At 39.2% G+C, this 18,415-nt stretch overlaps 1 protein-coding gene across 1 annotated transcript in view; it reads right to left on the bottom strand.

The window, feature by feature from the left end:
• Positions 1–18,415, bottom strand: part of NCK2 (NCK adaptor protein 2) — a 92,818-nt gene that overhangs the window by 45,383 nt on the left and 29,020 nt on the right. The window contains exon 2 of the mRNA XM_054083295.1: positions 13,339–13,410. The gene's annotated coding sequence lies outside the window, so the exon portion shown is untranslated. The remainder of the gene's footprint in view (positions 1–13,338; positions 13,411–18,415) is intronic.

The raw sequence follows: 18,415 nt of genomic DNA on the forward strand, positions 1-18,415 counted from the left end.
TTCAGCTTCTCTTGTGTATGTGGATTTAAGAAATTTATATTTTTATTTCATTCAGAAAAGAGGACAAAGAAACCAGGCAGAAAACACTAAGACTGAGGATTTTGGTAGAGTGCTCCACATAACCCACATGGTATTTTTAGAAGAAGGTGTTCCTCCATATCTCTAAATTGCAATTTTTTGCAATTTTTTGTGCTGTCTTATTATATACTCATCAGAAGACACAAGAAGCATGCACTATCAAGTTATCATTATTGGTTTTAGTTTGTTGGGGGAAAGCAGGGGAGAAGAATGACTATAAAGCAACTCCAGCAGCAGATAACCAGCTAACAGGCCTTCCTACCACACTTTTCCTCCAGCCTTATACGTGCTAATGTCATTTGCCCTCAGCCTCCCTTTTCCTGCATCTGCTGCTGCAAGCTCCATCAGCAGGCAGGGCTCAGGAAGATGCCAGCAGCAGCTGCAGGTTCTCACTCTGCCTCTGTCAGCAGCCTACACAGGTGCAACTACTGCGGATGACCCAATCCATGGTGACTTTTTCCACATTAGGGCAAAAAGCTGCTTCTTGCTTTATTTTGAAGGCACTGCCATCAAGAGCAATAGTGTTCCACATCTAGACAACAAGGATAAAACCCAGACTGTGCAGCAAGGAGACCTTTCAGACCCTTCAGTTCCAAGGAGAATGAGACAAACAGGGAGGAGGCAGCTTCCTTGGCCTACATTCCGTGGCTGCAGAGCAAAAACAACAGAACCCCAAATGTTGCCTCACGTTTAAGAAAAATACAGCGAGACAGTCAGAAAAGAGCATCAGTTCACCTTTCTCTGAATTGATTTGAAAGCAGTTTGAGAAACACCATGCAGCTAATAAACACCTCAACCGCACTAAAGGAAACTTTTGGGAAAAGAGACGTCGTCTCACATCTAAAACAGCAGCAACGATTAATGGCCACATCTCCACCTTGGTTTATGGATGTTTCTGCTAAGTCAGAGACACGGATAAGCTTAATGTTTGTTGGTGTAGCTCTGAACTGTTATCTCTCCATTCCTCCCAGCAGGCAACATTTAAGTTTACTTATACATTTGGAAATTCATGGAAAAAACAAAAATCCACCAAGACAGATGAGAGAGGTAGGTACAGGAAATATAATATACATTAGGTGTCTAGACAAGACAAAATTAAAAATCATTTACACCTACCAACCACTCCACAGTCCTTTACAAAAAAGGGGGTAGGAGGGAGCAAACCACACAAGATGTGACAAGAAAAAAAGAACAAAAAACAACAGACACCTTACTGAGAGGACATTTAGGTAAAACTATCTACATGATAGACTGGGGAAACGAGCTCCGCGGAAGAACAAATTAAGTATACCATCATTCATCCTCACTATCAACAAACGTTCCTTCCTGCTTGAAAGTAAAACATCTAGTCACTCCAGATATAGTGAACACCATAAAATTTTACAAAGGAGACATCCTTGAATTTCTTTCAAGAGTCAAAAAAAAAAGCATTTAAATATTTGCTTCCATAGCTGCTGCTTTTCCTCTAGCTCAAACATTCAATGTTCTTCAGGAATTACACTTCACTGGAAGTTTTAGTACATTTACGTATTGTATAAACAAAGAACAGTCCTGAGACATAAGAAGTTTAACCTTGATCTCACAAAGAAGGACAAAGCTCAGAATCACTGTGGACTGCTACGTTTTACTGCTAATCCCTTGAAACACTGCTACCTACTTTTCAAGGGATTTCACTTTAAACTGTCTATAAAATGCTGAAAATAAAACTGAACTGCTGACCTTCTGTTCCCCAACAGAAAAATCATATATTCGCTTTTTAACTAGAAAGAGGAAGAGATGTTTGTTCAGTTCAAAAACGCATTTATTCCCAACCAAAGCTGTTTAAAGAAAAAAAAGAACACATTGTCCATTTCTAGACAATGTTCACTTTATAGTCTTCAGCAATATATCAATTGCTTTACAAAAAACCCCATTCAATCCACCTCATGACAGTAGGAAAATGTGAAAAGTATGACTATTAAAACAATTTTTAACTTTCTAGCTCACAGAACACTAAGTATTTTAAGGGCCTGTTCAGAGTCGGCTCCTGTGAGCTTTCCAGCTTAGTGTCATTTCAAATACTGAATCAATTCATAGTCTTCTGGACTTTTTTTACCAGGTCACCTGAACCTGAATTTTTATCCACTATAAAAAGATGCAAGTAGCAGCGACAAAAAATATTAAGATACTTCTCAATTTAACTCTCAAGGCAAAGTTCCAAAGATTTTAACTGAATTTGAGGTTACTGAACTCCCATTTCTCCTGTCTAGGAGAGTTTCTCAGGCAAAAAGCTACTTTCTGGAAGCAAGGTCTTTGAATAGTACAGGTAAAAAAATTCACTGTATGCAAGGTATCATTATTGATTCTTTGTTTATGTACATAACCAAAGAGGCATCTTGAAATATAGTGTCAGACTTCTTTAAGAAACAGCTAATACCATCAAATTTATTCCTGTATAAATCTGTACATCTTTCTGAAGAAGACTGGACCACGAGACGGTCACTCAGAAAGCTATCCTTTTAATTCCCCAATAGGACACATACCAAAAGAAAGTACAATTTAAGTAAAGAGATTCTTGGATCTTGCATAAGGTATTTGTGAAGCTGCAGCATTCACTCATCTCTTGTCAGTCAGACCAATAGCTGCACTAATGTTAAACAGCAGGGAAAGTATCAGCCCACGAAAGAAAGGGCTGTCCCAGCCTGCTCCTAAAATTATCTGTTCTCCTTTCACCTAACAGCTCTTCCTCTCTTACTGCATCCAAAACACAAGTGCAGAGGAAACTCTATCCCTTCTGCCACAGACGATAACCAACAGAAGGTCATTACTGAAGGAGACCCACGCAAAACAACAAGAGGTTGCACAAGAACTAAATGTTGACCATTCAGTAGTTGTTTGACATTTGCACCAAACTGGAAAATCAAAAAAGCCTGACAAACAGCTGAACCAAAAAAAAAAAAAGAAACCAAAAAACCACAAATCAATAAAAAGGCCGCTACAAAGTCTGCACTGCATTTCTTTTGGATAACAAAACCAATCAATTTCTTGACTGCATTGTGAAACGTGACAAAAAGATTGTTTCTATGTGAAAACTGATGGCTTTCCTTGCAGTGTCTGGACCAAGGTGAAGCACCAAAACACTTCCCCAAAACAAAGCTGCATCAAAAGAAGGTTATGGTCACTATTTGGAGGTTGCCAAGTGGAATGATCTACTACAGCATCTCGAATCCTGCCAAAACTATCATAGAAGAGAAGCATTGCCAAGAAATCAATGAAACACATGACGAACTGCAACATTTATATCCAACATTTCCGTGACATGGCCTGTTCGCCTAAATAACTCCTCACCCACCTTACTCACCAGACCTCTCTCCACTGATTACCACATTTTCAAGCATTTTGACAACTTCCTGCAAGAGAAGGTTTACCACAAAAAAGCAGCAGCTCAAAATGCCTTCAAAGAATTCACTCGTTCTAGGACACTAGAATTCTGTTCTACTGGAACAGACTTATTTCTTGTTTGCAAAAATGTGTAGATTCTAATGGTTCTTATTTTGATTAATAGATTTTATTCTAAGCTCAGATAATCAATGGCTCGACATCTAGATAGAGATCCATGACAAGTGATGTCCCTGATGGATCCATATTGGGATCAGTGCTGTTTAATATCTTCATCAGTGATATTGACAGCGAGATCGAGTGCACCCTCAGCAAGCCTGCAGATGACACCAAGCTGAGTGGTGCGGTTGCCACAGCGGAAGGACAGGACGCCACCCAGAAAGACCTGGACAAGCTGGAGAAGCAAGTCTGTGTGAACCTCATGAGGTTTAACAAGGCCAAGTACAAGGTCCTACACCTGGGCCGGGGCAATCTGCAGTTTCAATACAGGATGGGGGATGATGTGATTGAGAGCAGCCCTTCAGAGAAGACTTGGGAGTGCTGATTAATGAGGTTCTCAACATGAACCAGAAATGTGTGCTTGCAGCCCTAAAGGCCAATCATATCCTGGGCTGCACCAAAAGAAGTGTGGCCAGCAGGTCGAGGGAGACAATTCTGCCCCTCTACTCTGCTCTCGTGACACCCCACCTGAAGTACTGTTGGAATCCTCAACATAAGAAGCATATAGAACTGTTGGAACGGGTCCAGAGGAGGGCTAAAAGGATGATGAGAGGGCTGGAGCACCTCCCATACGAGGACAGGCTGAGAGAGTTAGGGTTGTTCAGTCTGGAGAAGACTCCAAGGAGACCTTCCAGTACCTGAAGGGGCTACAAGAAAGCTGGGGAGAGGCTGTTCACAAAGGCATGTACTGACCAGACAAGGGGGAATGGCTATAAATAGGAGGAGGGAGGACTTAGACCAGACACTAGGAAGAAATTCTTCATGCTGAGGGTGATGAGGTACTGGCACAGGTTGCCCAGGGAAGTTGTGGATGCCCCATGCCTGGAGGTGTTTAAGGCCTGGTTGGATAGGGCCTTGAGCAGCCTGATCTAGTGGGAGGTGTCCCTGCCCATGGCAGGGGGGTTGGAATTAGATGATCTTTAAGATCCCTTCCAATCAAAACCATCCCATGATTCTATAATACTGCTTTAAACCTGACAGTTAAAAATGGCAATTATTTTTGCACCAACCTATCTTCCTCTAGTTCAAATTAGGTTCTCTTCCAAAAACATAGTACTTGTGAGTGCACTGCCACGTGATTCTGCCACTGTTAATTCCTCAGTTGAGAGAGAGACAGAACCAAGAAACACCATTTGCCGAAGGTAGAAAAGGATGAAAGGGGATTTACTGAAACCCTTCTGCCATGTGTGCTCCAAAGAACACAGGCTGCTGTAAGCACGTTAGGAAGACACTCCTTATTCTGAACCTTGCAGTTAAAGTGTCAGCTGCTTTAAGACGGCTCACACACAACCTAAAAAGTTGTTCCACGGCTATTACCAAAATATGATTTCCCACTGCACCAGAACTGCTGCTCAAAAAGATAAGCTTCTGAAAGTCAACTTTTAATGGATAAACACTAGGAGTATCTGACTTTTTTGATACAAACAGTTACCCAAAACCAGGAAGAAGCAATTAGAAGAATCTACATTTCTATGAGCAAAATATGCATTCAATAGAAACCAACACTGCCTGGTGATGGTGGACTCTTGTCCTCCTTTATTCCCACTCTTCAGCTCCAGCGCTTGAATAAAACTGTCTTTCCAAACTCCTCTACATCTCTTCCTACTGCCTTATCTTCTGCCAGAAATTTTTCCACAGATGACTTTTCTGAATAAAATCTCTCCCTGCAATAAATAAATTGGTTCAAAATTAAACATTTGGGTTTGGCTGCAACATTACATTCCCTTTCATCCAGAAATATTATGTACTTTTAGCACTAACGAGACATCCTATCCTCACATGCTCACAGACGCATTTTCTTCCTCACTCCCACTAGATAACAATAAAATGCATCAACAAGTGTGAAAGGGAAATAACAGCAGCCAAGTAATTTCGAAACATGGAGAGACTGTGAGGATTAATATCTGTACTAGAACAAAGATTAAATAAAAAAAAATAGGTTCAAACCCACAGGTCTGAGATTTGGAAGTTTAGCCACAGATTTCTCATTATTTCTAGATTTATACAAAATTTAAAATGTGTACTGCTACTGAGCTTCAGTAAAAGTGACTATGCTATCATTGTTTCATAAACAAGTTTAGCGGAGAGCCACACAAAATACTTAGTACTTGACTGCTTCTTGTTGTACCTTATTATTACTTGTAGTCAAAATTCAAGACCAACACCACAACTCTCAAGTAATATTACAACAGAAGTAGACAATTTCTTCATTATCTAAATCACACTTTATTAAGGGAAGCCAACAGTGTTACGAAATCTGCATCAGGCCTCAATGAAAAAGGCTTTTTAAAGACAATTCATACACAAATACTGGGAGCTGCACAGTAGGGTATGAAGGGAGTGGCAAGTTACAATCCCTTCACTCATCAAAAGTAGGAGCAAGTATATATAAAAAAAAAAAAAATCACAAATTACCTCAAGGTGGGGAAGAGAATAGGGAGAAGTGGAAGACACGCATCTTCTCTCTCCCTGGACCTCAGGGATAACTTAGAAAAGAGAGATCTCTTTTCCCTACATACATTACAGAACTTCTGAATGCTTCAAATGACTAATACCAAGCATTTTTTGTTTTATTTGTCCTTGTCCTTAAGGTCCTTCTTGAAAATTCAGCTCTGAGAAACTGGTCTTGGAAGCGTTATTTGATGCCTTGCCCCTGCTCCTCTAGTGTGTAGCACACTCAGGTTCAAAAACTCAAACCTGAAACCAAGCTTTTGTCCCAAAAAGGTAAGTGATACCGCGTAATTGCATCAGATCCTGCCCCTCAGGTTTTGTTACTCTTATTTTTAAGGATTCTACAGTATCAGTCAGGGTACTGACTCAGGTTGCAGAGATGCCCAGTCATCACTCACAAGCCACAATCCTTAGTCTAACGACTAGCCTGCTTTGTGCTGTCCTTTTCCTCTGTTTCTCCTGAACTGCAGCCAAGGAGCAGGTCACAAATATCTACTGATCCCTCTGTCATCACCTCTTTCCCAAAGGACACACAGCAGCCGCCACTCCTCACACAACTGGACATAAGCCTGGCACATATGTGGGACACCTCCATTTCGGCCACATGATGATGTATTACCAGTTACACAGTTACAGCTCACAGGTTAAGGCTTCCTGAAGATTGAGTTATTTACTGCAGTCAGAAAGTATGTTATAGCATCCATGTACCCAGATTGCATGAAGTGCAAGTCAGCAGTTGAGAATGCAAGATCCCATTATCCCTCTGATGGGAAACTTTATTTCTGAAGAGCTTAACTATTAAAACCTTACTTAAAAGCCAGTCTCAAGCCCAGTTTTATGAACATACATTCATATACATACCAGGTTTGTCATTCTAGTCAAAATATTTAAGTAAAATCAAGGATGTCACACCCTTTGCTTTTGAGATAAATGCTTTAACTTAACAAATACCCTAATCATCCTCATCATAAACCAGCACTCTTTCCAGCAATAATGGAACAGACCTTTCCAGGTCCTATATAAATTCAGAGCTGGCAGAAAATGCCATTCAGTAATCTTGAGGGAGAACTAAGAAGGGAAAAGTAATACTCTGTTTAATCTTGAAAGAGAAACTCAAAGATCAAATATAAAGAGAGGTCTAACCCTCACTCAACAACATTTTTGGGCTGGTACGTGATAACTTGAGAACTAACGGTATGAGACAACTCAGCTTATTAGGGAATCTGCTAAGCACTAAAGGACAAAAGACTACTGATTTTGGTGTAAGATAGAGAATTCAATATAAGCCTCCTGGGAAAATCTGGATCCCCTAAATTACCTGCTGCTTCAGGCAAAGGACATTTCTGACATCACCTGTAACACCTGGCTTGCCTCAGAGGCAGATACTTAACTTGCATATAGGAACAGGTCTGCTAAGATGTTAGTATTTTACACTAAAAAAATCAGGTTACAGGTAAATTTTATAGGATAGTGGGAAGAGATGGAACAAGTGGTCACAGGGAAAAGAAGTGCTAAAAAGAAATGTAGACTCAGACTAGCTAAGGAAAAAACAGTGTGACTAGCAATGGCAGTAGCAGGGGATTTGCTAGAAGCATTGCATACACAGCTGCTGAATCAAAAAGCAGGAGTAGGTTCATTTAAAGGAAGGGGGATTGGGGTCAGAAAGAGAGCGAAAGAGCAGGTAGAAAATAAGCTGCACAAAGGTTCTGTTATAGGGAACAACTAAGAGAAGCTGACACAGACAACAGCCTCCAAAATAAGGAAGGATAAAATGAGAGCTGCAGGGGATCCCTGAAACAAAAGGGCAGAGAGAGAGTACAAAGGAAAGCGGGGATTAAACCCAGGAGACTGCAAGGAGCCTGTGATGTCTTAAAATGAGACTTTCAAACTTAAAATCAGGGAAAGAAAGACTGTAAAACATCTGTATCCGCATGCATGGTATTCTATGCTTCCTGTTACTACTGACTTAAAAATAAACAACAGGACAAGCTCATTTTCTCAATTCTCTCTGCTTAGTACAATCCAAGCTTTGTTATTACAGTGCAAACACTAATTGTAATCCAAGATTAATTAAGAGAGTTATTAGAAACAGAATTCCACAGCAAATAGACCACACTAACCTTTAACTATTTTCTGTTCTGTGAAATCCACCAATTTCAGCAGATATCCTGAGTGTCTCTGGGTAACACATACAAAACCATCTGCCAGATACGAAACAAGATGAATTGCAGGTACAGTCTCTCCCCATTCATGAAAAGGCAGTGTTTCAGCAAGCCAAATTTTTTTTTTTTTTTAGTATCATAATGCATTTGATGTAATACACACCATTTGAATATGTTATATAGAATGTCAAGAGCACTACTGAAAAGACACACGTCTACAGTTTTAGCTGTATTTTTATGACACACCTATTCTGACATGAACAACCAATCATTTAAAGTTCCCTCAAAGCCTCCACACCAGATGAATTGCCTTCTACCCATTATTAAATGGACGAACAAGCCTTCAGCTGATTTTATAAGTGATGTATGCCAAAGTTGGCTGTGTGCCCACCCCTACAAAGCACCAGCTCAAGTGGTCAGCCCTTAAGAACTACAAAACAGGCACAGCACTCCTCAGAAGACGGAGGGGATCTCCAGGAGAGTTTTGGAAGCAGGAGATGACGACAGCTCCTTTATGGAACACTTAGATCTTGGAGTAACTCTGGGACCTCGGTGGCCTCAGTTGCTAATCTGCTTCCTCCTTTAGGAGGGTTTGGGATCACTGATCGGCCCCTGTGTCAATCCAATACAGGCCTACAGCACCACACAGATGACACAAGGACTGCTCCTAATCCCTACGTCCCAAAAGCCTCAAGCTGACTTTCCTAGACCTGTGCCTCTATGTACAATACCCATTAAGTCACAAAGCCTCTCAGCATCTCAGGATACCCTCCCTGTGATGTAGCTTAACAGCATAAACTCTCTTGAAGAAAGAATAAAGGATCATATTCAAAGCCACATCAGTTGTCCCTTAAAAGTGCAGTGCACATTCAAGTCTTCTAACTGAACCTGGTGTAACACAGGGATATGTTGATTTAGAAGCCACAGAAACAGGGGCTCAGTAACCAGTTCTGCCAGTGGCAATCCTCACTGAACAAGACAGTAAGGTTCACCACTGTGTGCTTTGTGCGCAGTTCACAAACATACTCAGGGACAGGTTTAACATTAGTTTACTCAAATGTATCTATTTTATGAACACAGCTTAAGGCAAAGCTGTTTTTGTCTCAGAAAAAATAACATGCTGGACGAGAAGATAGCCAAAGTCCACGCCGCTATCAAACCACAAAACTACTTCCACCAGGAAAAACATGGTCATTGTCTTATTTTTACTGAACTGAATTTTCACGTACTGATGAGAGTTGTACAGTGTTCTCTGATGAGGAATCCATAGAGTTTGCAGTTAAAGCATAACGCAAAGGCCTTTTGTGGGTTGTAACAGCTACCATTGATATCTACAAACCCATGTTGCGCTTGAAGCTATCAAAGCTGTAAAAAAAATTAGACAAGTGTTTCTTAATACTCTTTCATATTTTTAATAAATAAAAGTATGCCTGTGTTTTCATGCAAAGAACTATAATTACTAAAGATAAACAGAAAAAATGTAAAAAAGTACTAAACTTACATAATTCAGGGAAGATTAATTTATTCTGGGGGTATACCTGTGGTTATACCTGTGGTTATAGAGGTGCAGGAGTGGAACAAAAGTGTCCTTCCCCACTGTCCACAATTACAGGTTAGAAAGTATTATGCTACTAACGTAACCTAATGGGTAATATTCTATAAATTCTTTTATTATACTAAATATATTTAAGTAATATTACAGTTGCATTCAGAGGCTTAAAATCAAGACTTCAGGCACCTGGGATAACTGATGTACTTGCAGGAAAATTGTTTGGTTTTTTTTTTAAAGCGAAAGAAATCCAGACATCCACTCAATAGATACTTTTCATTCTCTTAGTTACTGTCAGAATCAAAATTTCCTGTAACTAACTCATACAAAACACTAAAAATAGGTCTTGTTTTCCTTGGGTTTTAACTCCTCAAAAATCAACAACTACAAACATGCCGATCCACAGAAAAATATAAAGAAATATTTTGATACAGTATTGCAGACAGTTCCACCAAGTTCCATCAAGTCTGTGGTGCTTTTTCCTCTTCAAGCGAGGAGGATGATCAGTCTTTCAGAAGCTGCGAGTGGGTCCTCAGTCTCACAACTTGAGAGGCGTCTTTGCGCCATGACTGTTCCAAGTACTTTTACAGTCCAGGCTTTCGATCAAATGTTGTGGTGCTGTAGCCACTGACACCTGACAGCAGTTCAGCCAGAGTAATAAGAAACTAATAACTTCTCTTGTACCTGTTTGCTTCTGATCTCATCAAACAACCCCCCTCCTGTGTATCGAGGTATCCTTGGAGAACTCAACAGTACATTCCATAAAGGTGTATGAAGTCTCAAAAAACTTATACCCTTAAAGAACATTTCCCAGAACATTTTATCTAAACATCATCACTAAAACACAAAAATGAACTGCTCAAGGCACGTATTAGTATTGCAATTACTTTTCAAAGTATTGTATGGTGAACACACAAGATGTGACTTATTTTTTGAGTCGAAGACTGTAAGTGAATGAGGAACAAGTTCAAAAGTGCAGATATACTACATACAATATGATGTTCTAAAATAGGCTAAATGCTTTTCAGACACTTTCAGATTTCCAACAACTGAATTGCAATAAATTGTCAGAATAAGACTTCATCTGTAACTTCATACTAACTGTAGAAATGACAGATAGTAGTGGTTTTTTTTAAAAAAGAGTGCCTTCCATATAGCCCTTGTTCTTAAAAAAAAGGACAGAAAAAGAGAAAAAACAACTGTAAAAAGTCAGCTTGCCCAGTGAGATAAAAGATAAGCTGGCAGATCCTGACAACCACATACTAATTACACTGTAGTTCTAACTCAACAAAATCCTATAAGGGCATATTATTGTCTACAGTTTGGTGAAGCTAAAGAACACTGAGTGTAATTTGTGAACATTTACTCTATTGCCAGTTGTATTTACCTTTCAGAGAGCAAAAGGTTTACTATGTTTTGGTTCAACAAAGCATTTAAGTTTAAGTTCTACTGAACCTGCACCATGCATTAATTTGCTTTCAGGAAAGGCACTGAAATCCCCCATGTTCCTCAGAATCACACCTTCACCAAGCTGAATATTGTTACCAAAATCAAATGTTGTGTAATTAGACACAGCAAGCATTCTAGGTAACCATACCTAATAAATAAATAAATGAATAAATAAGTAAGTAAATAGGCACCCCTACACTCCTTGCCAACTGAGATGTGCAAATAGTTCTTTTGAGTAAGTATCTAAAACCTTCACCCCACTTTTTGTTTGAGAAGGTAGAAGAAAAAAATTACTCAGTAAGCCCGATATCAGAGAAATAAGTTCAACAAGAAATGATGACTGAATTCATAACCCAGATTCCAAACACCTATTTCCTTGAAGAAAGCAGTGGATTTTTTTTTTAAATTATTGTTTTCACAGAACATTTACCTCAAAACTATTATAAGGCATAACAAGAAAGAGATTCAGAAGATAAAACTCTTTACAGTTTCTATTTGAAATAAATACAAATTTTGGGCCACAGAGAGTAAAACACAAGTTTAATTTTGAGTAAAAATTTAGTAGAAAACTTAGAATAATTTTACTATGTTTAAGTCTACAGTGTGTTGAATCACCAGCTTTAGGATTGTGTGTTTGTTTTGTTTGTGTGTTAACAGTCCTTTCAAGAACATTTTAATTCTCTTATCTATACAACACATGAAAAGTATAAAGAAAACTTAATGGATTTTCTACTCCAGAAAAATATTACAATGATTTCTCACTATTAGTCTTTAAGCACAAAAATAAAATGTTCAAGGTTATACTCTGATCTGTTGGAAAGGCCAGGGTTCATTTAAAGACATATCAGATAATTTGAAAATGTAGTGCAAACACCAGTTGTAGCACTTCAAGAGTTTCGTTCCCAGTACTCCAAATTTCCTTTTCAGTTTGAAGAAAACAGAATCATTTCCAAAAACATATGTAGATGTTATACTTAAGACTACACTGCATTTTTAATTCTAACTAGTTTACCTGCACTTTATTAAACAAATTAAGTGTAATTTCAACATCTGGTAACACTTCATTGAACAAGTATTTAACAAAACTCACAACAAATACCAAGGCACATAAGAAATTCATACATTGCTTTCCATTTGAAGGCTCCAAAATGTCACTAATTAGCCTTCATAACTTCCTGCTACAGAAAGTAAGATTATTTTTATATTGTAAGCAGAGAATTTCAGTAAGATATAAAATCCATGTGATAAATGAATAAAACTAAGATTCCCAGTTTTCTGCCTATGTTGTAGCCACGACAATGCTGGAAGTTCATTCACTACTCTGCCTTCTTGCTTTTATTTTTCAATACAGTTCTAATGAAGTTTCATTTTATTAAAAATTTTTGTTAAATAAATCTCTTCTAAGCCACAGAGATCGACTACAGTCACTAGAAACAGACAACAGGGTACATAAATTAACAGAAAGAAGATAATCAGACTCTACCACAACATTAATCCTATGGAAAACATCAGCTTCATTAGGACACCTCAGGTCTTCAGCCAGCCCAGGATGATAGTCTATATAAACTGAATGGAAGTCTCTTCTGCTCTCACACAAAACTCACAAACTTTCTTTCCTTTCAATACTTTGTAAGTTATTACTTGGTTTTTAGAATTCAATCAAAAAGCAGTATTAAGCCTGCTCCACCACAGGCTACAGATGGCTGCTACTCCTTCAGACCTCCCACACCAGCTCGTCCTGTCTACAGCACCTTCAGGGTAAGACGTCAAGTCAGAGCAGTAGATAGCAGGAAACAGGAGTCAAAAAACAGTGGTAGCAATATCTAGTACTTAATTAATAATCTGAGGCTATTCTCTTGCTTTTTTTTGAAAGTATAACCTCAAACTGATTTGTCTCAGATCACTGAACGAAAAAGACTCACTATTTAATCATCAATCCAGTTCTTTAAAAAAAAAATCACAAGCACTACACTACATAAAAGAAAAAAACAAGCAATACGTCCTGTTCACTCGTTATCTTTAATTATGAAAATAACCACTTGAACCACTCACCTTTGGCACGCTATTAAAAGGATCCAGGCAGTGAAAGGCAGGACTCTCCGAAACAGTTATGTACACCACTGTCTGAAACAACAAATGACACATATCTTAGCTTCAGCATTAAACTCAGAAGACCTTTAGCTATTTAATTTGCTTTTCATACTCTCAAAATTTCCCAAGGGGTGCTTGAAGACCAGACAGAATGGCTCTAACCTGATCCACCTGTTTAGCAGAAATAGCATCCATCTTCATATTTAACTTTTCTCGAGAAATACAAGGACAATTTAACCACAGTTCAAACCATCTAGGAAACACAGCAACTACAAATCTATCAGTTGCAATACAGCCCAAAAAAGTATGTCAAGAAATGAAATAAAGAATCCAGCCAAGTTTGGAAAGATTACATTTTAAGAAGCATCACTATTCACTGTTTCCTTCAGTTTTACATTAGTCAAGTTTAACTTGCACATACTTCTCAAGAAAATGGAAACATTGCTACACATGGAAAACTAAGGTATATCAGCAAAAGCACAGCCAGCAGTGGTGGGGGACATGACCATTTCCAGCCAGGTGTCACTCACACATTTGGAGGTAGAATTCAGCTGTTTTACTACTGCATGTGGTTTGGGGCCCTCTGGCACACGAGATACGGACCCAACAAGACAAGCTGTCAAGGCACTGAAGTTGGTCAAGGGGCTGGAGAGCTCCGTTAATAGAAATTCTGGCTGGATGCAAAGAAGAAAGGTTTCACCATGAGAATGGCTAAGTACAGCCACATATTCCCTGAGAAGTGATGGACCTTCTTCCTGGCGAAGTCTCAGATTCTCCTGGACATGGCCCTAGCTGTGGCCTTAGCCCTGCCAGGAGCTAGATGTCACAACCCTCCAGAGATCCCTCCTGGCCTCCACTGTTCTGTTAACAATTTCTAGACACAGCAGTAACCTTTCAGAATAGACTTCAAACCATTAAAACATTTCTTTTTTTTTTTAATGACACTTCGAACTCCACAGATGTCTGATAAATTCAGGCAGTGTAAACCCATTAAGATCCATTTGAAAGACAAGTAAGATCTGAACACCTTCCTGTGCTGCAGCCCCCAGCTCATAAGGAAAACCGATTACAACTCCTGCTCAAACGGAGGCCACTCATGCACAAATGTCTTCAATTGGTTCCAAGTCTTTTTTGAACAGAATCCAATCAGTTGCTATCTACAAAGGCATCCTACAAAGAAATTGTATTAAAAATAGCAATTCATCCATTCATCCCATACATCATAAAGAAGGGGAAAAAGTATTGAAAAATGTATTAAAAATACCTTACATGTTAAAAATGAGATTTAAGACTTCTACATATTTCTAACTGGAGTAACAGAACTACTGAAAACATGGTCTGATAAATATTTAAGCATAAACACACTATTAGGAGATAAAGGAAGATAAAGTCCCCGCCCCACAGGTCCTCGGCATCTACAAGGGCGTTGCTAGCCCTCTAGAAAAAAAAAAAAAACAAAGAAAGAAAACAGAAGGTGGCAAATTGGGAAGAAGCATTATTGAAACAGAAGAGTCTCCTGATCCAGTTCATCACCTGAATGGAGATAAGCCTGTGACAACAGAGAGCAGACGGGACTGGAAGGTGATTTACTTCCTTCTCATCTGCCATAGTGCTGGCTGGAAAGCCTGCTGCCGCGCCGCCCAACATGGGTCTTCAGCTTTCCACAGACACAGACCACAGGTTGCCACAATTTGCTATATCAATTTTCCTACACAGTTTCAGCAAGAACACAGTTAAGGTCTGTAACTGTTCTATATTTGAAATTATAGGCAAGATTTCAAGTAAATGGAAAGATATTTTAATAAATGAAGCAACACTGAAACCCTGAGGCAGGGCAGCTCTATTTTCCTACTCGTGGAATGTTTCGTAGAACATGTTTTTCTCCAGTCAATAATACAAGAACATTTCTAATATTAAGTGGGAAAAAGTGAGAAAATAAAAGCAATTTTGTTTTCTGCTTTAAAGTACTATCTTTCACCCTTCTACCTCACAAATCATTTACTGCCCATTACCATCCACCAAATGAAGCACTGTACCAAGTTTCTGACTTTGTTTTTTTCAGTTTTGTTTCTTAAAGAAATACCCAACACCTCTCAAATTGTTACTCCCACGTACAGAAACACATATTAACGTACAGAACCCGCGCTTAAAAGCAAGCTGAAAAACAGTATTGTTAATCATCAATATCTGAAAAACTAACCTCATATTTATTAGTCAGCTGGAAAGGAAGTACCGTTGGGGAAAATAAAAGTTCAAATTCCATCTAAACACATAATAAAAGAATGAGTCATGTGTTTATCTCAATATAACAATGCTAACTTCCTTGTGAACAGCTAGAATGGTATTATTTTTGCAGCTCTACTAACATTACCAGTAGCTTAGAATGTTAATGTTGATAGTGGAGTCAAGGAAGAGGATGCACAAGAAAACCTCATTCCTACCAACCCTTTTAAATAACACTCTCTTAATCTAACAGACACATAGAGGGCTGGAGCATCTTCAATAGGACGACAGGCTGAGAGAGTTGGGTTTGTTCAGCCTGGAGAAGAGAAGGCTCTGATGAGACCTTATAGTGACCTTCCAGTACCTGAAGCGACTATGAGAAAGCTGGGGAGGGACTGTTCACAAAGGCTTGTAGTGATAGCACAAGGGGCAATGGGTATAAACTGCAGTGGGACAGATTTAGGCTAGACACAAGGAAGAATTTATTCACCATGAGAGTTGTGAGGCGCTGACACAGGTTGCCCAGGGAAGCTGTGGCTGCCCCATCCCTGGAGGTGTTCAAGGCCAGGTTGGATGGGGCCTTGGGCAACTTGGTCTGGTGGGATGTGTCCCTGCCCATGGAAGGGGGGTTGGATGATCTTTAAGGTCCCTTCCAACCCAAACTATTCTATGATTCTAAGTGCAAGACGCAGACTGGTCTCCGTCTTCTCTGGGCTCAATTCTGTTGCAATTCGACCTCCATTTCTCTTTTTCTCCAGCTAAAAATCTTTTCTTGTCTATGGAAGAGCCAGAGGAAGTTTTCTGTTACAAGTCACAAGAGTCGCTCCCCCAGAGCAGCAACCAATTTCCATCACACACCCCATGGCTCAAAGCTTTGCCTGCAATGTTGTGACTTGCAGAGTGACTCAAATTCAGAATGGAAATCTCAAACACAAATAATTCATTTATACTTTAATATCTCTCTTGAACTTCTACAACTGAAGATTTGTTTCAAAATCTTTCATCTCGAAGGGCAGCAAATGGAAAATCTGGTTAGGGTTTGGGACCATCTGCCCCCAGGCAGAGTGTTCACACCACAGGTGAGGTTTTCTGGTTCTGCTGCTGCATCCTACCAGCCAGGACTCCAGAAAGATGTATTTGATAGCAAAGCCAGGGTGCAAGCTCCACCAACCTTCAAAAGCTTTGGAACACATGCCTACTGTCCACACAAAAGACAAATTTGCACATCATTAGAAAACCTGCGAAATTAAGTCAATAACTTTTTTAAAAGGCAGCAAGGCAAACGGAAGCACAGAGGCAGGCAGTCGTGTTCCATGGTATGAGCAATGCCCAACACTTCCGTGCCGCACCTAATGTGATGTCCATTTGTCATACTTCCATCTTAATACTACTGCAGTAATGTCAGCCCTGCTGCATGCAAAATGCCGTGCTTTCTTACCACTCAAGACTGACTCATGGGCATCCTACACTTAGCATCAGGCCCAGAGCAGAGGACAACAGGAACAAGAACAACAGAGCAGAGGAACTGGATGAACAAGCGACTGCAAACATGCAAGGCAGAAAGACAAATTTGCCTACTTTTGAACAACTACCTCAGCCACTCATTTGTTTTCTACACCAAGGTCTTCTGAACACAAGGACTATAGAAGTCCCATAGTAAAAAGCACTTTTGAATGGTCTGAAATAAGAGTTTGAACTCTCATTGAACTCAAAATCTTTAAAGATTACAACCTTAACAATGAATTAGATGAATTAGCGCTCTTGTAATGATTATATTACAAGTAACATCCCAAGTTATTAACCACCTTTCCATTCCCCAACAGCTCTAATATGCCCCATTTTCTTTATCCCTATGGCTAAAATCCAGATTCAGCCTTACAGTATCTATTTCAGTGACAACTCTCTCAGGATCTCTTCCCAATACCCAACCACCTCCTATTTAAATTCTGACACGAAATAGCTAAAATAATCTCTTTGATACTTAATATGCTAATATACAGGAATGATCTGACCACAAACCTGTACTGCACAGAGTGGGAATTTTAACTCCAGTGGTAAGGCATTTAAGTGACTCCGATAACCATGATAAAATTCAACAATTGACGTATTACTGGTGACCTTCTGGAGAACAAATGAAAAGCATCACATTAATACAAATTCTCCTGTGGAGAAGATCAAGCTGGCAATCTGCCAGTTCATTACACCATCTAACTCCACTCCGACATTAAATATTGCCTTCCTTTGTAATTGACTGGAATACGTTAGAGCAATTGCAGGTAACCACTTTGGGCTATTAAAGTATTCCATTAAGACTTCTCCATTAGGCACATATTTCAAATGAAGTTACGTCAAAATAGGCTATGTTCAAAATATTTTAACTATGCAGAAAATTGGGCAGGCACAATCCAGTTCCACAGAGCAGCAGACAGATCAGCATAAGCACTCAAAAGCTCAGTGCCTGAATCTGCTTAAAGGGAAAAGAAACCCACCAAGCTTATTCAAAACTCTAGTATATGCTTAATATTTTAACCTCCAATATATATTCTCACAAAATTCATTTAATATTACCTTCTCCTAAAGCTAAGAATAGGCAATGTTAAAATATGCAACTATTCAGCTTCAATAAGTCCAGACATTCACTGAATACTACATTTTAAAACTAAGTACAGAACACACAAAACAGAAAGCCAGAGTCTTGATTCACATTGTATTTAAGGTTTCAAAAAGGCAGTAAACTGCAACGTTGCATTACAGTAACATTCTGAAAACAAACAGAAAAATGAAACTCCTTTCATACTACGTACTCTACACAACT

This window comes from Cuculus canorus, chromosome 1 (assembly GCF_017976375.1).
Source record: "Cuculus canorus isolate bCucCan1 chromosome 1, bCucCan1.pri, whole genome shotgun sequence".
In the NCBI taxonomy this organism is placed as follows: domain Eukaryota; kingdom Metazoa; phylum Chordata; class Aves; order Cuculiformes; family Cuculidae; genus Cuculus; species Cuculus canorus.